The sequence below is a fragment of the Ctenopharyngodon idella genome, chromosome 9, assembly GCF_019924925.1.
Source record: "Ctenopharyngodon idella isolate HZGC_01 chromosome 9, HZGC01, whole genome shotgun sequence".
In the NCBI taxonomy this organism is placed as follows: Eukaryota; Metazoa; Chordata; class Actinopteri; order Cypriniformes; family Xenocyprididae; genus Ctenopharyngodon; species Ctenopharyngodon idella.
This window is the reverse complement of record NC_067228.1, coordinates 15,556,087-15,579,752: the sequence shown is the minus strand read 5'-3', so window position 1 is coordinate 15,579,752 and position 23,666 is coordinate 15,556,087. Positions and strand designations below refer to the sequence as shown.

Here is a 23,666-nt window from a genome sequence, read left to right as displayed (position 1 = left end):
ATTTAAAAAAAAGTTTTATATACTATGTATTGTAGATTAGTGGTCAACCAATGCGAGTTTTATTATTCCTGACATAGATGTCTATAGGGCAAATAAATAAATAATTATTTAATGAGACAGATAATATTTTTTAAATATACTGAATTAATATTACTAAAAAAAAAAAAATTACTATTTTTTTCAAGAATTACCTTATTGATATTTTAACTTATTAATATTATTTACAATATTTATTTGGAATTCACCAAAAAAAAAAAAAAAATTTAAAACAAAATTCGATCTCAAAAATGTTTGCATATTTATTGGTCTCGACAATCACTACATCTATTAACATTCAAAATTCAAACATTCTCCCCAGTCCAAAAAAGATTTAGGAAATGTATGGAAATTAAACTGGGAAAAAATGGATTACTGAAAAATGTTTATGGTTGTTTAAATGTCTCACTGCTCAGGGTTTGACATGACATCAATGATGCCTATTTGCGTTATTCAGTGAAGTAATAAAGACGAAGGATGGGTACTATTATACCAGATTGAAGAGAAAGCACTAAAATACACACTTCCATTATCATAAATTAAAAAAAGAAAAAAGTGCATTCTGATTTAAACAGAATCCAAAATTTTCCAGAATGCTAGAGCAACACCAATTTATGAAGAGGAGGTCAAGTACATACTTTTGGTTTGGGATCTGAAATTTGTAGTTGGGCATGTGTGCTTTACTCAGCTGGTTTCTGCTTATGTTGAAGTGCTGCTGTGATGCTAAAGAGGTCAGTCTGAACTAGCTGCATTAAACCCAAGAGACGAGCTTTGGAGAAAAAAAAAATCAACACATAAAAAACATCAATGATGCCTATTTGCGTTATTCAGTGAAGTAATAAAGACGAACGATGGGTACTATTATACCAGATTGAAGAGAAAGCATTAAAATACACACTTCCATTATCATAAATTAAAAAAGAAAAAAGTGCATTCTGATTTAAACAGAATCCAAAATTTTCCAGAATGCTAGAGCAACACCAATTTGTGAAGAGGAGGTCAAGTACATACTTTTGGTTTGGGATCTGAAATTTGTAGTTGGGCATGTGTGCTTTACTCAGCTGGTTTCTGCTTATGTTGAAGTGCTGCTGTGATGCTAAAGAGGTCAGTCTGAACCAGCTGCATTAAACCCAAGAGACGAGCTTTGGAGAAAAAAAAAAATCAACACATAAAAAGCTAATTTACACAAGCAAGCACATGTAAGGTTCAAAAGCAGTTGTTCACAACTTGCATCCCAACAGTGATTCAACAGCTGTTAGCTAATTAGTCCCAATGCCAAATAGCGAAGGCGTTAAGGATCTACACAGAAGTGCCTTTGCACAAGCACCACCCACAATAATAAATTAATGCTCAAAACAGCTGGTGGCACTTCTAAACTGGCCTTGGAGAGTGGGTCGAGCTGGCAGCGCTTCTGAATGTGGTATGCTTACCAAAATGGTAGAAGAAAGATCAAGCCAAAGAAAGCACTCAAGACTCCTTCCCTCTGGGATACTTACAAAATGGCCCATTGCACATTATGGCCGTCTAGCTATTTTAAAGCGTGAGAAAATAAAATTCCCATCTGGGACACTTCGCTAGTTTCACAGGAGTAGTGGGCAGTCTGAGTGGCCGGTCAATTATCCATGGGCCGTGTGCACTTGGCTTAAGGAACTTCCCTTGATTACACTAATGAATGCACATGCAGCGCTTCTTGTCAATAGCACCCTGATCAGCCAGGATAACACGCGCCCAGCAGGCTATTTCCATGGAAACGGACCCAACTAATGAAGAAGCCGTTAATGCCGTCGGAAAATTGCAAAAGACTGCACAGGTCTGTTCAACACCTTACAGGCAAGACAGGTCCCCTGTGAGACAAGGGAGCAGGTATAGCCAAAGAGCAAACACGATCTCTCTTAATGAGCTCCACTTCTTCATTTAACACCTCATCAAATGACAGTGATGTCAGATGGGGGCATCAAGATCTGTCAGCAAGAGGGAATTGCACTGAGCCTGGTGCTTGGATGGGAGCAGATTGTAAGATGTCAACAGCAGTTTCTCATGTACCTCCTGGGCTGTTCATCTGACAGTAAGATGAACAACAGAACATAATCAGTTTCAAGCACACAGGGTAGTAACACTGAGCTGTTGCTCCAGGCTAATACTATAAAAATCACCATCAACACCTTATCGTCAAACACGGTTGAAGGAGTATAAGTTTTAGGTGTGATGACATAACACACTTGTGAAACTAAAACTAAAAATAAATAAGAATAATTTTAAGCAGAACAGCCGTTTTTAACATTGATAATGAGTGTTTCTTGAGCACCAAATCGGCATGTCAGAATAATTATGAAGGATCATGTGACACTGAAGACTGGAGTAATGTCAGCTGAAAATCCAGCTTTGTCATCACAGTAATTAATTACAATTTAAAATAAATTTTTGAAAAATAAACAGTTATTTTAAATTGTAGTATTTCACAATATTACTGATTACCAAGCTATACATGGGTCAATGATGTGACAGGTCTTTTGTCCAGAGGCCTTAATAATAATAAAAAACAAAGATATGACATCCAAAGTATGTAAGGTAGTACAACTAGATCTCTTTTATTGAATCCAAAAGGTTTTAATTATATTTTGCTACATATAAAAGTATTTTAAAGATTTTGAAGCGTCAAAAGGTCATTCAGTTTAACCGTCCAAAGGACAGTACAACCATTTCATTTGTGATTAAAATATCTTCAAATGTAAAAAATGTATATATTTTTTTATTCTGGCATGATTTTATAACATCATACATCAACATAGTGCAAAATGGTATTAAAATTATGTGTAGAAGTCGTTGCTTTGTTATGAGAAAGAATGTCCGGAAAAATTTATTTCATTAATGTCATTCGGAGTAACCAATGTAAAGGGACCATTTTGGATCAAGTCATGTGGTCAATATCATGCGACAGGATGTGACATCATTCAGACATCTGCAAAGGACCACATGGTCATGAAGCAAACTAACTCTCTCTTAACTATTTGAAAAATTCATGTTTTCACTTGCTCATACGCATGTGCCGAAACATCAGGTCATTCGGTACAACCGCTATAAAACACTGAAAATGTTGTAATATTTTAAAAAACTTGTACTAAATATAAAAAGGTTTCATTGTCCTTTTGCTAGCAAGCTTACTAGTTAGCTAGCTAGATATCAACATCATCATTCGGTATAACCAAAAGTGTCATTCGGTAAAACCGAAATTTTGGTTAAACCAAATGACTTTTTTGGTGACAAATTTTGTCCATGTTGTAAAAAATGACAAAAGCAGTGTTAATTGATTATAAAAACCACATAATCTCATTGTTAACACTGAATAAAACTTCAAAAGTACTTATATCTCCATTATGGCTTTTACACTTTTAAAAACCTTATTTGTCAATGACCCACATACATACACACATACATACGGAGGACTACAGAATGAAATATAAATGTTACTTGCATCACAAATTATAGTTTGTGGATAACATATTCTTTATTATGTATTTTGATGTAAAATACATTTAATTATATATAATGGATCTTGCTGGTATTGTGTTCTCTAAGAATCATTCCCACCACTCCTTATTAACTTGCTTGTGCACTGACAAATAATTGGATGACATCAGTCTACGGCAGAAAGAATGGAAAATGAAACTGGAAACAAGACTTTAAATCATTTAAAATCACTGTGATGCAACAAGTCTCCAAGCAGAGCAATAAAAAGGACATTGACTAGTGAACTCCAGCATTCCTATCCACTGGTCTCAAATAAAAAAGAAAAGAGAAAAAAAAAGATTAGGTTTGTGAATTACTTTCTTTCCTCTTTTCCTTCTGTCAGCACAGAGCTTCTATTGCACCATCTTTTGGCCTGTGATCAGGTCATAAGCTTGGTTAGTTGGTTCATATACTTCCAAAAACGCTATCCAATAAGTACATATCGATCCTTCCAAAAGTAAAACTTAAAAAGAGAGTCTTCTACATTACACAGGCTGTTGGGCTGCCAGCTGTGTTGATCTCTTTGGCTATATGTCATATATGGCTTTGGCAGCTATAAACCGTCAGCCACCCCTGTGCTAAGACCTCTCCTCACAGCACGGTGCTTCCCATAAATTAATCACATACTACACTTCTTAACTCAAAATTCAACAAAAACAGTATATATTTTAAAAACCATGGGCTATTGTTGCCTGCATTTAGTTGCAATGTACGTCATGTCATTTGATTGTTTTCTCCTTTTATTTAGAACTTGAAAGCTAAAATGAATAGTTATAATTCTGACTGGATAAGCCACATTCAAAGCCATCGTAAAATATCTACACATATTGATTTAAACTAATTAATTGCTATTTTTTTCTGTAATTCATTGCAGATAGCGTGATCATATACTGTAACGCTAGCCAAAGGATGTGGGGAGACATTAGCATAGCTTGTTCAGGTAAATGTTAAACGCATTAAATAATAATTGCAGAAATGTGTTATCTTTGACACCCCTAAACATAATACAATAATACAATTAATTATATGAATTCATTATATAATTGCATTATTCACATCAGTCGAATTCTACATTAATCCGTCAAGTTGCAACATTGCTTAGCAATCATAAACTATACAAATGCCTTAAGGCACGCCATGCATCTGAGGGAGTATGTTTACTCTCTAGTAATTTCTGCTTGCCCAGGCAAAGTTGATTACCACTTATGCTATTCTCCAGGTTTAGCATCTTGTGTGCACTCATAAGTCCTCATAAATACTAAATGTATGAGAAATCAGTCATTTAGGTGCCGCATTATGCCGAGGTTACCTTGTCATTAGCTCAAACACTGCAGCAATTCTGATGAGGGCCAGTAGAGCACAAAGCTATTTAGGCACCCACCAGCTCATATCCTGGGAGGTCTCATTTGCAGCCGAGGGTTAAGAAACACCTGTTTCTCAATTAGAATAAATATACAAAAGGAGATCCACAAAGTAAATGGCACACCGTCAGCTCATTGTCTTCTAATTAAATGGGTTTCTGGGAAAACAAATACAATTGTACAGTAAGTGGTTCACACTTGTCATTTTCTCTTCACATCATTTTTACGGACCAACTGAAGAGAAATGGGAAACAAATTAAAACACATTTACACTTTAACTGCTTAATATGTTTGTGGAAGTGTTAAATAAAATAGTCGTTAACACCTTACAATAAGGTTTTATTTGTTAACATGAACTAACAATGAACAATACTTCTAGAGCACTTAATAATCTTTTTAACTATATGTCAATTTCAAAAAAACATAATTTACCACTTTATTTACACAATATTTATCTCCAACGCATGTTCACACAACAATGCATGCTCTCGCATCAACACAACAAACGTGTCGTGGTGCTCTCGTGAACGTGCGTTGAAGATTAATGTTTTGTAATGAATGTGGTAAATTATGATTTTTGTGTGTAAACAAAGCACTCATGTCACTTCATAAAATTGAGGTTAAACCACTAGAGTCTCACATGGATTACTTTAATGATGATTTTACTACCTTTCTAGGCCTTGAAAGTGGTAGTTGCATAGGCTGTAAATGGAGGGACAGAAAGCTCTCAGATTTCATTAAAAATATCTTCGTTTGTGTTCCGAAGATGAACGAAAGTCTTACAGGTTTGGAACGAAATTAGGGTGAGTAATGACATAATGAACTAACTTTTTAACAAAGATTGATAAATGCTGTAAAACATATTGCTTATTGTTAGTTCAGGTTAACTAATGCATTATCCAATTTTAACAAATGAGACCTTATTATAAAGTGACACCAAATCTTCTTTGGGATTCAATTGAGTCAAATCACATATAGTGCCATTTCTAAAAAGGCTAATCATCAGCTCAGCACCAAAAATTACAGCTCCGATCACCCCGTGTCCCAGATCTAGGTTCAGGTCAGTTAGGGTTACATTAAGCATGTCTAATTCTTCAAAGCCTGAGTCACACCAAATCTCTTTAATTCCTGCTCCAGTATGCCCTACCAAGGGCATTAGAAGGACAAAAGAGGCCCTGAAGGCAGGGGAATGGGGGTCTACACAGTTAAATGGAGGAATGACTGAATTCAGAGTGAAATGGAAAAGAGCTTCATAAAGGACGCTTTTGGTGTGAGGGTGAGGGGCGGGTCATGGCAATCACAGAGCAAAGTCGCTCGTCTCACGCATGAGTGTGCCCGGTAAATCGCCGGGAGGCTGTCCTCCTCGCTAACCTCACGGACGGCACAAAAAGGATAATCAGACTCAGTCGATAGGCCGATACTTCAGGCGTGTCCAGAAATGTATCTGATAACGTATCAAAGCTCCATTCATGGAAAAGGACACATCAGAAAGAGTGTTCATGCCTTTGGGGCAGGTTGGCATCTGTAACGATGCAATTTCACACTTATCTGGGATTCTTGCACAAAGAGCCGAGCTACTGTCGAGAGCGTAGGTAGGTGTTTGGAGAGCGTATCAGCTTTTTTTGACCGAAATCTCTGAGCTTCTACGTGTGTAGGAGTAGTACTTCAACAACAACGCACTAAAGCTTGTTGGCTGCGTGTCAATGTGCGCACGACAAAATTAGGTTGCAACAATGGCAGAACACAGAGTTCGCAACTTTACGTGAGAGCTCCATCCAAGTTCTGGATGTGTTTTTTAACAAGGGTCTTGACCATCCAGCAAAGTGGCTCTTTTTCGTTGTCATGGCTCCAGTTATGAAGTCACATGCACACACACACAATACACATCATTTGTCATAGCTGTGAGACAGTTCCATTTGGTGAGGGCCAATTGGGCTACTGGTGTCTGGCAGAGTAAGAGCGTAATCTGCACAAGCTGAGGAAAGCAGCGAAGCGACGCTGGTCGTGATCAGCTCAGCCATTTTGCCCCTGAAGTGCCTCTTCAAAAGAGCCTGAAAAGAGCAAAACCTCAACAGTCCTCAGCGCACCACAAACTCTATTAAAAGCACAGCTTGATTGCAAGAACCAGCATTTAATCTCCAGCTCTGACTGAATGCAAAAAGGTGTTTATTGAGTTATCGTATCAGTTTGTGACAAACCAGATTAAAGGAAGAGAGACAATGGACTGTGATTCGGCATGTTTTGTTAGTTTGCTGCTTGACGGAAGGGTCATGGAGAGATGTTGATTAAGAAAAGAAGTACTTTAACATTAAGCTTGGCAATTATGGGTACCGATCACCTCCCAAGGGTCTAATCAAGCCTGTTCAGAGGAGGTCTTCTGTATTTGACGCACATTCAGCACAGTCTGTGGTGACAATCTCTTTAGTTTTCAGACAGAATGCAGGCCAGTAGATCACAAAACCTAATCTAACGCACAGCATTCACCTCGATTTACAAAAGTAGCCACTCCACAGTGAGATTTTCACCCACATAATCACACTGAGCTACATACTAAAAGAAATCTTTACTCTCAGAGGGACTGAAAATTAGTACCATTTTTCACCAAATGAGCCTCCAAAAACTCACACGGCAGGTTTCTGGTTGACATGCTACTCTAAAGTTCAGAGTAACTGTTTCCTAATTAGGCGCTACATGAAAAGTTTCCAGCAACAAGTAATTTGTCCATTCACATTGAAAACTAAAAACCTGACATAACAAATTCACAGCTACTGGCAACACATAATGACAGAATATTCATTTAAAAAATGCATTACTAACAGAGCTTTCAGAATAACTGAACAGAGCACAAATAAAGAAAATACATAAACCAGGTGTAGAACCTGTACATACCCCCTCATTTGACCAATCTTGGCTTCTTTCGCTCTGACTACCCACGCTGGAGAACCGCGTGGGTGGTCAAACCAAATCTGAGAAGGCGGCAAAAGGGCCATCCTCCAATCTGAACTTGTGTCAGCTTGTATTATGTCCTCACAGTCTAGCCACGTCCAGCTGTATCCAGTAACACACCTTTCTCCAATTGCCCACCAGCCTGTAATACTGTATGTGTCTATCACAGATAGCCTGGGGTTACACATCATCTCAACTCTCAGTGCTCACTGACACGATCAGATTGCATGCGGAGCTCACGTCACCTCTTTGTAGTTCAAGGTATGTTATGTTAGATGGTGATTCATTGGTTCAACATTCAATAGGCTGAAAGAGGCCTGGAACTGAACCAATGATTTCAAAGCTTGAGCAATGTGATAGGTAAGATGTCAAGTCATCTTCTCTCCAACAGTTCTCTCACATATAGCGTATACATGTACAACACTGCAAAAAAAATGTCAATATTTTTGTCTCATTTTCCAGTAACATCTAAACATACTTAAAACAACAAACTAACTTGAGAAGCATATTTAAAAAAAAAATGTATCTGCTAAATCAAGATATATTCTCTGAAACAAGTCTTAATATCTTATGCGGTTTTGCATAAGAGTGTTTTAAGGATGTTTAGTTAAAGGTACAATATGTAAATTTCAACCGCTAGAGGTTGATGACGCCTTGGGAGGTGTTGTCTTCACGTCTACAGCCGGTGGAAAAGAATCCAACAAGACTTGAGCAGAAATATTCATGGATGAGCTAATGTATTAAAGATTTATTAACATTACTGTAGAATGAAGCAGGGTGTGGCTGAAAGCCGTTGGAGCGGAACAAGGCCACTGGAGTGATTGCTTATGAGAGACAAGCGCGACACATGGCTCGAGCGCAGCAAAACTTTTATTATGCCGCAGGCGACCGCTTCTGCTTCTTCCGGTCAAGCGTATGTGGGGTAAAGCAGCGCTGTTTTATCATATTAGATACATTTGAGTGTGTTGAAAATGATGTTATAACGTTACTCTGTGCGTATGCTCGGCGGCTACGAGACACTTAGATCGATATTAGGCATGGTAAAACATGGTACTTGCGGTAAATCAAGAAAATGAAATTTAAACAATAAGACTTACTTTGTTGAGCTATATAACAATGATTAGTTTTCTGTCGATGAAGGTATCCAAACAGTTGCTCACTTTTCGAATAAAGCACATAATATATTAAAGCGTCTTTGGTGTTTCCATGGTTTCTGCAAAATAAAACCGGAAATTGAGGGTATGATGTCATTGATAGGAGACGTATGGACACATTCCGTGTACTGGTTAAAATTGCTTATTTCTCTGGATTTAAACATTCTTGGAAACTTCTGGGATAATATAAGTACACAAGTCAAATATATATCTCACACTAGTGGTTTTTGGATATATTAATCCAAAAATATTACATATTGCGCCTTTAATTTAAATGGAAAACGCAACAAAAATACTGATTAAGAAATGACCTTTGACTGTGATGTCATCTTGATGTCTTGCTGGCACTATTATGCTATTAGACAAGATATTGAGGAATAGGATCAGTAACAGCCGGAGCCAGCTCACGTGATAGCCACCATGCCACAGCTCCGGCAGCGAGTATTTCTAAAACTGTAATAAAAGAAATTAAATAATGAGGAAAAAGGACAGAATCAGTGATGCAAGGAAACATAGTCCCTTCTTATATGCACACTGAGACATTAACTCACTGGGTGGGATGAGGGGGCGGCCTTTCCTTTCCACCACAAAAATTAGCCGTAAAATTGTGTGACTGTATTCCCCTGAGTGTACTGGAAGTCGTTCAAAAAATCATTTACATAATGCATTAAACGCCTGCAGGAATCTAAAAAGATATTGCTGTAATTTTCACCTATTTTAAAGGAACAGTTGACTCAAAAAAATCATTCAAAATTCATTTAAAAGTCATTTACTTCCTAATAACTTTTCTTCAAAAGGTGAATTTTTAAGCATATCCTAATGACAAAAGCAACATAAAAGTCTATACTTAATCATTATATTCCAAAGTTTTCTGAAGTCACACAATAAATTTGCAGGAGGAATAACCTGAAATCTGTCAAGTCACTAAAACAAAACTATTTTTATGGTTCTTTTGCATTCTTTTTGAAGCACTTTTCTCCATTCTTTGTAATTTCATGGACAATAACAACCTACCATATTCTTCTAAACCTCTCCTTTTGTGTTTCTAGAAGAAAGTTATACAGGTTAGGAAATACATGCGAGCAACTGATGACAGAAATTACATTTTTGGGTGAACAATCCATTTAAGAGCATGAAGTGAGCCACAATAGTGAATATTGGAAAGGTGTTGTAAATTACAAAATGATAATAGTGCAGTAGGTCTGTGACCTCCACAGACAGAGTTCAGGGGGCAGAGAAACAGCTGCAGCTTTTTCCAGGGACAATGAAATGATGGACAGGGATGTGCGTCAGCATAAAAGCCAGGGTTGGGACTTTTGATGTGCTTGCACAAAAGTGCCATCCTCTGCTTCACACCGGCATATCTATTAATAAAGTGAAACTCCTTAGCAAAGTGACTCGGGTCAAGAGGTCAGAAACTGATGGCTATGGCACAGAGAGTGAGATGAGACCATCTCACAGCTTAGAGGACAAAACAGAGCTAAAAGATAAAGAGACTAAAGCTTTTAGTGGTGTGTTATAAACCCTGATTAAAGAAGAATGTTTATCCTACGCTGCCGCTCTGTTGAAAGGGCCATAAATTTCACACAATCTCTCTGACCCTTTCATGCCTTTGGTTGTTGTAACTTGTTTAAAGTTCATTTAAAGTAGCAAGACCCATTACCACATGAGCCTGTTACCGTGAAGTGGCATTCTGGAGAAACTGAGCCCATTTCTACAGCATCAGTGTTGACAATTTACTCGATTTAACTCAATAACAACGCATGTAACTTGTCAGAAACTAAACAAACCCTGACAGTGACCCTGGAAAATTTAGCTGACAATTAAATTGATTGCAAGTGACTTTAAAAGAGATCTAGCAAACTGGGCATTGATATAATATCTAAGTAGAGTACAGTCACCCACTAAGATACAACAGATCTCACAAGTATATATGCAACAAAGATACAAAAACATACACAACAGCAATACTCAAAGACTTGTTGTAGCATAAATGGGAACTAAGTTACAAATATATGCACTACTACATATTTTAACACCATTAAACTCAAAACCTATCTATAATATAAATATTAATGGTATATTTAGGAGTAAATTGTGTGCACATCACCTTGTGTCACTACCCACTACTACTGTCAGGTTTCCTCCCCCCTATATATATACATATACACACAGTCAAACCAAAATTTATTCAGACACCTTGAACATTTCATTCATTATTACAGTTTATTCACTATAGTTTAAAAAAATGGTAATAAAATATATAATAAAATAATAATTATTTAAATATAATAATTATATTATTTCATGATTAATTGTGTACTGTAATTCAGTGGGCATGTAATGTATTACTGTTTAACAATATCAACCACAAGCTAAAACTGAAATGTATGTCTGTTTACAAAGTGAGAGGCTTCTTATTGGATCAAATAAAGGTCATAATATTCGACCTCACATTATTTTACGGAGAGCTAATGGCCTAAGCTTTGCTTTAAAAGCAAAAGTAACAACTAAATTAATAACAGCTACAAACTAACTATGTTACTAAGTCCCTGGTGTTAAATTTACATCAAAACTAATGAAATATTTCATAAGGGACTGGTGCAACTTTACTTTTGTGTCTTCAAAATTATTAACTAGTTTAAAGGTGCAGTATGTAGGATTGATAGCTAGTGGTCGAAATAGGTACTGCAGTCCAAATGCAAAATATTTCAGATCGTTGAAATCGCTTACTGGACCTTTAAAAGTTCAATTGTGAACAGCATGACTAGCACCAAACCAGCTTAAATCAGCCTGGATCTTCATTTAAATGCAAGCAAACTCATTCTCTCTAAATGTGCATTTCGAAAAGCAATCATGTCCTCCTTGTCCGATGCAATTGCATCCTTGTTTCTGTCAACGTTCTGCTTCATGTAACATGCACACGTGTCTCGTAACTTATCTGATTGTTTATAGCTAATTATCTGGGGGCACTAAAGGGGAGAAGCAATAACGGATTGGGCGGTCACCCTGAAGGTCCAGGTTCTGTGTGTTATTAATAAGACACCACCGCAGTCCTGATCCCATCAGCTGGAGGTGGACCGGGGCATTCGCATCCGCGAGGGAATTAGAACCCCTTCTGTCAGCCCGGGGTCACCAGAAAACGAAGGGGCAGAGTGGATTCAATCAGGAACCCTGTCTAAATCACTCCAACACAAACACACACACGCTCATACAACACCTTTCGCTATCAATAAATCGGTGGCAGCAAACAAACAAAACTAAGAAACATCTTGTAATGTGGACCAAAGCCACCACAATGCTCTTGTAATCAATCCTCCCAGGAATTTGGAAGCTGCACCATTGAAGGTTTTGGGATAAATAGCTTGAGGCACCAATAAATAAATTTTCAAAAGTATATCCATGCAGGTCATCCCTAGAGAGAGTAACCTATGGGCTAATAGATGTGACAAAGCAGTATGAAGCAATGTTTCAGTCTGGATCTAATGGATGTGTCTCTTAGTCTAGACTCTAGAGTTTCAATCTTGGAGTGAGTTATCACAGGTAGAGACTGACAATCACAACAATACAGGCACTTATATATCCTGTGCACGTTTCTAAGACATTATATGGCAGTGCTTGAATCTGTGTGTGTGTGTGCGAATGGGTGAATCTCCTCCGGCTCAAGTGGCTGGATGGCCATTTATTGCCTGAAGGCTTTCCGAGAATTGTCACTTTGGACTTGAAGACGACAATGAACATACAGTCACTTTCAACACTTGACTAAAATCTAATCCTAGAAATATGTTGATGTGTAAATTGATTTTATCATCAGGTTCTTGTGATCTTAAAACAAATGGTTGGTTGAGACAAACTGCCTCTTACAGTCTCAAACGAGTCTCCACTGACCATTTGCAATCAGATTTCAGCAAGCAAAGGAAATTATTTTCAGAAATTTCGAAGTTAAATACAACTTAATTGTAAGCTTTAATAACCACAGATTAAAATGTTTTTGTAGGTAACAATTTTCTGCAGTATTTATTGCTGTTATGCTTAAATTGTTTTTTTTTTCCGGAATATTCATTTAAAGCTGCACGTAGCTGAAAAAGTTTAGATTGTTTTGAAACAATGGTTACAGTACATTACATGACTTTGGTGTTGTCCGAGTTGCATCAGGACACAATAGTGTTTACATTACAAATACAATGTGGCCATACATATGTAAGCCCCAAGAGACCATTTTCTTGTTTTGTTGTGACAACGATTTAGCAGAAGTTGTGTTCTTGAGATTTGTACTTTAATTCTTTTTATCAATTCTCAACATAACCAAAGATTTCTTCTTTAAATGTAGACTTCATTTTCTTGACATAAATATTGTTTTCTCAAGATCTCAACTTAAAAAATTTGCAGTACATCTACAGTGGATCACAACATTTTTTTTTTTAAATCTAAGGCCCCCTATTGTCCAACACAATTTTCAAAGGGGCCCATCCCCCCATTTAAGGTAAGATATTTAGTACAGTGTTTCTACAATAATTATATGACAAATCTGCTTGTTTTCTATCTTTTATTATAAACAGAAATTGCAAAACAAACAGAAACAATAATTACTGAGGGGAAAAAAAATAAAAGAAATATGATTTCTTGATTATAAATTTTTTTTTTAGCATTGTTTTAATTTATAAATGATAACATGAATATTAACTGTATTAATAATAAGTTTAAATTATATTATATTATATTATATTATTATAAAACGGTTAGTTCCTGTCCTTGATTCTGATTGGTCAATAGCTGTGTTTTATTCATGATAAAACACGCCTATGACCCAATGGGTTCTGTGCATCACTACACAACACCCTTAGCAACCACTCTTCACAATATAAACTGTTTGTTCTCAATTGATATTGTTCATTGAAGCTAACTGTGTTATGTAGAAGAGTATTGTGAGAAAGAGATCGAGTGAGCGAGTTTATTACCTGCATTCAGATTTAGCATTTTCCTTCAGGTCAGTCCTATGTTCATAATAAAAAATATGTTTAAATGTCAGATGCAATATCTTGTCTTTTTAACAGTTAAGGGGTTTTCCGTGACTGACAGTCACTAGTCAAAGCATTTGTCAGTTGCGCCTTATTCTGTGTTCACAACAATTCCATCTTTTCAATGTAAAAGTCTTCGCTACTGACTGACACACTCATAAAGACAGTCTTTGCCACCATCTAATCGCGTAATAAATGTAACTTCTGTTGCTGTTCACGGACAGGGACTATTTTTTCCGACGGAAGGAAGGTTTTTAGTGATTTTACTTCATGAAAGTTGCATTGATACATATTTTTTGGCTTTAATATTTGTATTATGTGATAACCGTTTTATAAAAGCAATAAGGTACTCAAGACTAGTGCTGTACCGTGAATAAGTCATCCTGTGCCCCCTTGAAAGTTTGCGGAGGTCCCAGAACCACTAATCCACATGCTTAGAGAATGATGTTTGACAGATGCAATCTAAATAGTTCACCAGAGAAATTGTGAGTGAAATAGAGATTACAAGAATTTTTTTAAAATGTTAATATCATGAGAAAACTTAAATTGCGATCATGAGACAAAAAAAAAAATGCATGGACTTTCAAGGCTTTTGTATGTACCTGATCGTTGAATCCTGTTTACACTCGTTATGTGGTGCTGTCCAATTGGAATGGATCCTCTGAGATGGATATTAGTAGTATCAGGTGTAAACAGACCTTTTGGTCCCACTTTATATTAAGTGGCCTTAACTACTATGTACTTACATCAAAAAATAAGTACAATGTACTTATTGGGTTCATATTGAATTGCAAAACACTTTTGCTGCTATAAGGTTAGGGAAAGCTTTGGTGGTATGGGTAGGTTTAAGGGTAGGGGTAAGGGATGGGTCAACAGTGTAATTATAAATGTAATTACAGAAATTAATTACAGATGTTATTACATGCAGGTGTTTTTAAAATATAAGTACAATGTAAAAACACATATGTACACAATAAGTGCATTGCATCAAATGATTAATTTAAATGTAAGTACATAGTAGTTAAGGCCACTTAATATAAAGTGGGACCGACCTTTTAATCTGTGAAAAGCACAGATTAAGAACATCTGCTATTTTTGAACAGACTGATAATTAACTGCAGTGAAACAAAATATTAAAACTGTAAATGACTTCAAATTGGTTTTAGATTTGCTTGATTTTTATAGTGTACGAAAATGGTGTGGAAGTGAGAAGAACCAGTTAATTCAATTATAAATGGCCACTTACCGTTGAGAGCTAGAGAAGGTAATGGATCACTGGCGCAGATGAAAAATTGCGAGGAAGTAAACGGTGCAAGCTTACCCTGATTTCTATAACACATACACGCTTCACAGTTCTGTTATAAACCGCTATGAAGGCCTGGGTGGATCTTCGCTGCTGCTGGACAGGATGTTTTTTGTATGACGAAATTTATCAGACTAAAAACAATGACTCTACAGGAGAGGTTCAAATATCTAGCAAAAAAAGCAGCAAGAAATTGAGTTCAAGATCTCACTGCGGGAAAAGAATGATCGAAACATGGCTCAGTAATTAGCTGACGGGAGGCTAATGGGCAAAGCTACAAATAGTCACACAAGACTTGTTCCTGTCTCTATCACAGCTGCTTGTTGATACTTCTAATACCATTACTACTGAGACATCACAGCTGGAAAAAAAACTCCTTAAAGTCAAATGCTAACAGAAGACAAATTCAAATATTTTTCATAGCAATGAATCAAAAGTGAAAGCTAACATTCATTCTCATTGACAGCAGCATTTTAAGTGCAGTTCACAGGGAATCAAACCCACAAACTTATCGTTGATAGTGCCATGATCTACAAATTGAGCAATTTCATGTATAACAAGATGACATTGCGATAAAGCATGGATGCATGTATTTGCTAGGTTCTTTGTCAGGCCACATTGATTAAAGATGAGCATGCGGCTGTGGGTGGGGAGAGGCTCCAAACTCCAGCCTCTCAAGTCTGCTTATTTCATTTAGTCTAAGAGCTTTCATTAGTCATCACCATCGACTTTAATAAAACTCCCCCCAGATGGCAGAAGAGAAGGCAGTGCCACCAAAGTGAGCTTTTCATTTGTTGGTGAATGGTAAAAGTGAAAATCTATTGTTGTAAATCACTTGCAATTTCTGAATAAAATTAAGATAAAGTGATGTTAATAAAAGGTTTTAGTACAGTCTGCCACAAAAGGAAGGCCTACAACATGTCACCACATGCCATAAAGCAGTGTTTCTCAATGGGTGGATCCAAAAATGGGCCAGCAAAGGAAAAACAAAAACAAAAAAACAATGCTACATGCAAATAATAAAATTGAACCAACCCTATACATGTTAGTGAAGCAAAATAATTAGGTATATCTTTTATTAGAATAAAAAAAAAAAAAAAATGAAAAATACACTACCGTTCAAAAGTTTGGGGTCAGTAATTTTTTAAAGAAATTAATACTCTTATTCAGCAAGGATCCAATAAACTGATCAAATGTGACAGTAAAAGCATATATATTGTTACAAAGTTTTCTATTTTAAATAAATGCTGTTATTTTGAACTCTCTATTCATCAAAGAACCCAGAAAAAAAAAGTTTCACGGTTTCCACAAAAAGCAATACGGTTTTTTCAACATTGATAATAATAAGAAATGTTTCTTGAGCAAATAGGCATATTAGAATGGTTTCTGAAGGATCATGTGACACTGAAGACTGGAGTAATTGCTGCTGAACATTCAGCTTTGCCATCACAAGAATAAATAATATAAAAAAAAAAGTTGTTCAGTAATATTGTAATAATATTTCACAATAATACTGTTTTTACTGTATTTTTAATCAATTAAGCCTTGGTGAGCATAAAGAGACCAAAAAAATTAGACCCCAAACTTAAAAAAAATGTATGATTTACATAAAAATGTTTGATTTTAAGGATATTTTGTGCAATACAGTTCGTGCAATGAATGTACAAATATATTCACGAAGTACAATAAATAATTTTGGTTAGGCCACCACTGGATGTCTGATGTAAAATCTGAAGCAAAATCACTGCCAAAAGAACCAATAGATCACTTTGGAGGGGTTAGATATTCATCATTTTGTATGAACTGGGAGCATGAGAAATGCTAAAGGCAAGGGGATTATAGTGTTCCTGCTGAGTGGAAACCATTTAATCTGCCTTTCCCAAAAGTCCGCAAACCACTTACTCATTCTACACATCAAAGTATGATGATGTGCAGAGTACTGAAAATATGATGAAAGACAAACACTGTCCAAATAATTAATCAAGATCTGCAAATGTGCTGGCCAGTCCTGCTGAATGATTATGTTGGTTTATGCGGGTGAGATGCTGTTCTAGCAGGTGGACCAGCATAACCATGCTGTTCATCAGCTGGTTGATCAAAAAATGTTGCTAGTTAAGCTAACTAACCCAAAAGTGCTACCAACTGCATCAACATAATATTCAACTGATGTGTTTATAATATAATATAAAGTATTTGCTATAAAAAGCAGGCCCTTGAGGCTAAAAAGGATCCTATTTTGTTGCTCCTGCAACTTTACATAGGTGATTTGCTAATTATAACCAAACTTGAGGCTAATTACTTTGGCTCTTTGAAAGTATGGTGGAAAGCAAGCAAGAAACTTTGTGAGCAGGCTTCTCTATACTGTATGAATCAGTAGATATGGCTGCTGTGCCTTCTTTTCTGACCCTCCTCTCTGCTTCCTTCATTTCTAAGAAACCGCTGTCTGAGAGTGCAAGGCTCTTTGAGAACCTCCACCTTCTAAGGATGCTCTGGCTCCTTTCATTTCTTCCTTCAGAAGCCCACAAGTCTTTTATTGGTCTTTCACTCCCTGGCTTTCTTCTTGTCCCCTCCTGGTCCCTGCTGAGGAACAGTGAATTGATCTGCAGCTCTAAGCAAAGTATACATTCACAAGCACAGACTTCACACACACACACACACACACCCTTCCTGTGGTTTGCCAGTGATTGTATTCACACGCACACAGAGCAATCTTCAAAATGAAAACTGTAACAGGATTACTCTGAGACACCGCATTGTGTGACAGACATTGGACAAACTAAAAAATATTGCATTTCCTGATATTTCTCGTTTTCAAGCAATGCTGCCAATCTTCTGGGTAAAACAGCAACTCAAACAGTCAAAGAACCCCAAAATGAGAGCAATACTCAGAGCTGATTTCATTTCATTCTGATAATGAAAATGATGCCAACAGTCTTCAATCACTATATTAACATAATCTGTGATAAATACTTTTCCAAATTTCAGTCAAACTGTGTTTATTGTTATTTCTTTTAAAAGAAAAAAGTTCACCCCTCAAAAATCTGTCATTTTTTATTCACCCATGTCATACCAAACCCGTATGCTGCTGTTTTTTCTGTGCTGTGCAAAACAAAGGAACATCTCTGAAGAATTTTCTGAAGATGAAAAGCACAACAATCACTATTTAAGCACCATAAATTGGTCCATACTTCAAGTCTTCTAAAGCTATAGAGTAACTTTGCATGAAAAGTCTGACATTTAGGTTATTATTTACTGATAATATTTTTCCATTCAAACCGGCTTGTCACATTTGGTTGTGGCAAACATGAGAACCAATAACATTTTGGCATCAATGGGTATTTTTTGAATCAATTTTCAGAGAATAATGACTTAAATTACTTGGTCTATTCCCCACAAAAAGCTATTGTGTGACTTCAGAAGACAGAATAGAGTGCAATAGACTACATTTATGGCATTTTCTTTTTAGAGATTGACAGACATGACCAATATGAACGGCCATTGTGTGACAAAGAGCTGCGTAATGGTTCCTTAAAAAAAAAATTAAAAAAAATCACATAACATACATATTTGGAAGAACATGAGGGAAAGCAAATAATGACAAATTAAATTTTTCTTTAATGAAGCCGATCATTGTTAAGGTTTTCTATATTACTTGTCATGAATCAGTGACTGAAAGGAGCATATGTTTAACACTACAGTGTAAAAATCTAAACTGCACTTTTAAAAATAAAGGCTCTTTATTGGCATCTATGGTTCCATGAAGAATGGAATCTTCCTATTGGATAAAAGGTTCTTTATAGTGGAAAACGGTTCTTTAGATTATAAAAATATTCTTCTCACTAAGACCTGGTTTACACCTGGTATTAAGCTGTGTTTTGGTCAATCGGATCACAAGTAGATGAGGGAGACACATTCCCATTTACACATGGTATTTTAATCCGTCTCTTTTGTCCACTTTTGACCACATCTGTCTTGATTTCTTCAAGGGGAGGGTCTATGGGCGGGTAAATATATGGGCTTTCCCAGATCTTTCGATCTAATGGACAAAATAAGCTCACGCAATTTACATATGAACACATCAAAGAGGACGGAAAAACACACGGAGAGCAGCAGCTTTCGTTTTTGTTCTGACAGCCGCAAGACCATGCCGAACGCAGTGAGTGAGTGTTAGAAATCACGAATGGTGAGAGAACATTAATTGTAATTCATCTTCAAACCAGACTTGGGTCTTCAGCCAACAAAGTTTAAATCTCATCTGGCTAGCGTGCTTCCCATAATATTTATGTCAGAAGGCAGAGAGTAGGTAGTCTTTTGTGGCTGTTCAAACACATTCGACCACATGAGCGTTCACACTACAAAAGCAATCCGGTTGAATGAGTTTTCGACTACCTCTGGAAGTGGTTGAAAGTGGACAACTCAAAATGTTTTAGATCCTGTTTACACCTGTATTTACCGTTGTCCACTTGTGATCCCACTGACCAAAACGGATCTTAATGCCAGGTGTAAACATTGTTCTTTTAAGAACTGTTAATTGAAAGGTTCTTTGGGGAACCCAGGATGTATTTTTTGTGGCATCACTGTAAAAAAAAAAAACTTATTTGAAATGTTTATTTTTGAGAGTGTAGCTAAACATTTTTACTTCATCTTTTCAGTGTAACTTTTCTCCTTGTTTCCCATGCACTTACAGGCATAGTTCTTCATAGACAGTTTGAGGTTCACCACTAACCACTGACATCTGGAAAGCTGTCGAAATCTCAGTGAAGAGGGGCTAAAACACTTTAGGTGAACAACGGCTCTCCCAGGCAGAGTAATGTTTTACGAGGCAGTTAAATCAAAACAGTCAGATGGGTACATTGTCAGAGGATTTATGGAGTCTGGACAGGTCTCTTCTGCTCAGCCAAATGAAAGAATGCAAAAGAAAGAGACAGGCAGCATGAAAACATATGGGTGGAATAATTAATAGTGAAGGTTTTTTAATAGCAAGCAAGAAATTTGTGAAGAACCACCCAGCTATGTGGTTAATTCATCCATGAAGAACATTAGGAATCTTTATCTGTGTTTAGCAGCTGTCATTTACAAACCCTACATATATGTCTGACAACCCAACCGACTACTGTAGTCCATCAAAGACATAATTGTCATTATGCTATGGTCCTTGGGGGTTTTTATGTAATTTTGCTGGAAAAAAAGACAAATTAGTGAAGTTGTCAGTTTTTTAGGAGCATCTTAATTATCTGTCATTTCACTCAGCAACACCAAAAGAAATATGAACAGCTCTTTGAGAATCGATAATTCTTTGGAGGCTGCATATCATGCAAGGCTTGTCATTTATGGCATATTTTACAGCTGACAACAAAGGAAAATTAATTTTACAAGGAATAAGATCAGTCTTAATGGCGGCCGCACCCGTAACTTGGATGGAAAGTACATCACAATAATTTACTACAGTTCAGTTTAATTAGGAGGAAAAAAGGCATCCATTGAATTCCATTTTAATTGGTATAGGGTTTCACAACATGATTTCTTGTTACCAAAGTCCTGAAGCATGACTGGGCTTTGTACCAGGAAATGAAAAGCAGCTGATAATTGTAACAGACTCAAAACAGAATAACAGAGCAGATATTGGATAAGCTTGCTAATAACCATTAAATATTTCCCTTCATTAACAATCATAGACTAATGCCTTTTTTTTTCTTTTTTTTTTTTAGCTTACAGTGAATTTTGTGGTGACTATTTCAGGTTTATATTTTTTTCTGAATCCTGATTTTTTTTTTCTTTTTTTTTCAAAATTCTGATTCCAATTATTATCTTGAGTCACTGAGTCAGATCATCTTTTTCTCTGAGCTTGTCATATTAAGTCCACATTTTTAATTTGAACTGAACGATTCATTGGTGCGTGTTTATTCCAATAACTTAAAAAAATGTCACAGATAATCCAAATGTAGTAACTTGTTTTTCCTCTGAAAGAATTTTTCTTTTAATAGTAATTAAACAATAGTTATGTAGCCAGTGTTTTAGCAAACTCGCCGGTAACACTTTAGTATAGGTAACACATATAAACTATTAACTACGACTTTTCCCTCAATAAACTCCCAATTTACTACTTATTAATAGTTAGTAAGGCAGTTGTTAAGTTTAAGTATTGCGTAGGATTAAGAATGTAGAATAAGGTCATGCGGAATAAGGCATTAATATGTGCTTAATAAGTACTAATAAACAGCCAATATTCTAGTAATAAGCACACTAATAAGCAACTAGTTAAAAGACCCTAAAATAAAGTGTTACCATCTCACCTTTGGTCTGGCTAAATTCTAGTATGTAATGCCCACTTTTCATAATCCATATTGCTAATTGTGATGAATAAAATTAATTTCAGGCCTATATATACATACATATATATATATACACATACATATAAATATATACACACACACACATACATACACATATACATATATTAGAGATGCACCGATGTATCGGCCAACAATCAGTATCGGCCGATAAAAGCTATTATTATCACTATCGGCCATCGGCCGATTGTTTAAAAATGGCCGATGGTCAGGGCCGATTATATCCTGTCAATCAAAAGGGTGCGGAAAAACGTGTTCAGACTCCAACTCATACATACTGTGTGTGAAAAAAAATCACTCTTGTGTTGAATTTCTTCTTCTTCTTCTTCTTCTTCTTCTTCTTGGCGGTTGGCAAACCAGCTTTTGTGTTGAATTTTTATCAATTTAAAAATAGTGACGCTAAAGCAGGCTCTTTTTGACCCTATGAATCACCCGTAGTTCAAGCCAAGGTTGCCAGGTCTGTGTTTTTATTTTTTGCTACATCAAATATTATTTTAATCGCAAAAGGCTTTGTTCTTTGTTACTTCTGATAAGAATAAAAGTTTTAGTTTTCAAATTTTGTCCATTTTATAATGAAATTCAAACAATAAATGGTGTTTTGACGCTCTTAAATGTGACATGCCAGATCGCTGTAATGCCTCAGTTCAGGCGGCAGCGGGGAGCGCGAGTCTTTTCTACCTCTTCAATACAAGTTATATCTCGAAAAACATGCATGAATATCAAAGGTATGTTGAAAGATATAGCCTAGTACAACTTACCAGAATGTATCACATCTCATGTAATCACTTTATTTGTGCTTCAACCGCGGAAAGACGTCAATAAAACAGCATGTGAACAATATGTCACATAATGTCAAATTTACCTCAGGAATGTTTTCCAATGTTCACAGTTCCTTAGCTATCTATGTATAGAAAAACACTAGAGAGGAGCTTATTTACTGTTAATTATGTTTGTGTAAATTTGTCATGAAGACAACAAGTGCTTATGAAAACTACCTTATGTGATACTAAGTTTTATACAAACATTTCAGTTTTTATTTTAGTGTAATTGTTATATCTGAAAATAAACAGCAGCTGAATATAAAACTTCTGTTGTTAATTGTAACCTCTAATATTGTAGTGTACCAAATGAGAGGGTTCCCTGTATAGTTTGCAACATTATTTGGGAGAGATTTATTATAGTATACACAAATACTGATACATAAATTATAGATAAATCATGAGGGCCACTGGGAAAAAAACAAAAAACAAAATGTAGTTGAGCTTGTTTACAATGTTCTAACCTACGGTAGTCTTCAAGGGGTGTATTTGTATGAATATTATCAAGTAGTCTGATTTTTACTTTTATCTTCAACTGCTGTTTTGTTTTTTTGTTTTTTATAAGGAGTTTTTTTATTTGGCTATATCTTGTTTTCCAGTGTAAAATGACTTGTGAGAATGTTTAAAAGCATTTAAAAATCTGAAAATCTACTTCCAATTCAACACACTAGACCTCTGACTGATTTAACAAATAAAACTCAAATAACAGTTTCTAAATCCAGGTAGTTCACACCATACATGATAGGACTAATCTTCATGACCTCTGACTACACCCTGGGAGCTGAACATGCCGTAAAGATTGTGCTAGACATTAGTGAAATGCTAAAGAGCCATTGTGACATTTAAATCAAGATCTGGAGGCTGAGAACTATGATTTTGTATAACTAAAATATACTAAAGGTTAAATAAACTAAGGTTAAGACATATTTTCTGCCAGTTGCTTTCACTGAAGCGAAAGCTGTTTCCTGCATAGCACAAGCCAATTGCACCTTTTTAACTGGTTAAAAATAAATCCAATCTTTTACCCTCCAACACAGAAAGAAATTAGAACTGTTAAAATGAAAATTAGTTAGAAATGATGTGGTTACAAGATGTGGTGGATGGCATTTCATTTGTACTATTTTACAGAATAATTAGTGGTGTTTACTTTGTTTATTCTAAGCTTCTAAGCAT

At 36.0% G+C, this 23,666-nt stretch overlaps 1 protein-coding gene across 9 annotated transcripts in view; it reads right to left on the bottom strand.

The window, feature by feature from the left end:
* The window catches only part of sema5ba (sema domain, seven thrombospondin repeats (type 1 and type 1-like), transmembrane domain (TM) and short cytoplasmic domain, (semaphorin) 5Ba), a 144,142-nt gene that overhangs the window by 82,662 nt on the left and 37,814 nt on the right, over positions 1 to 23,666 (bottom strand). Inside the window, exons 3-4 of one of the 9 annotated variants that reach the window (XM_051906158.1) lie at positions 1,048 to 1,178; positions 675 to 805 (exon numbers count right to left, since the gene is read on the bottom strand). The exons of 7 other annotated variants lie outside the window; for them this stretch is intronic. The gene's annotated coding sequence lies outside the window, so the exon portion shown is untranslated. The remainder of the gene's footprint in view (positions 1 to 674; positions 806 to 1,047; positions 1,179 to 23,666) is intronic. One more of the 9 variants, XM_051906159.1, reaches the window with a different exon arrangement.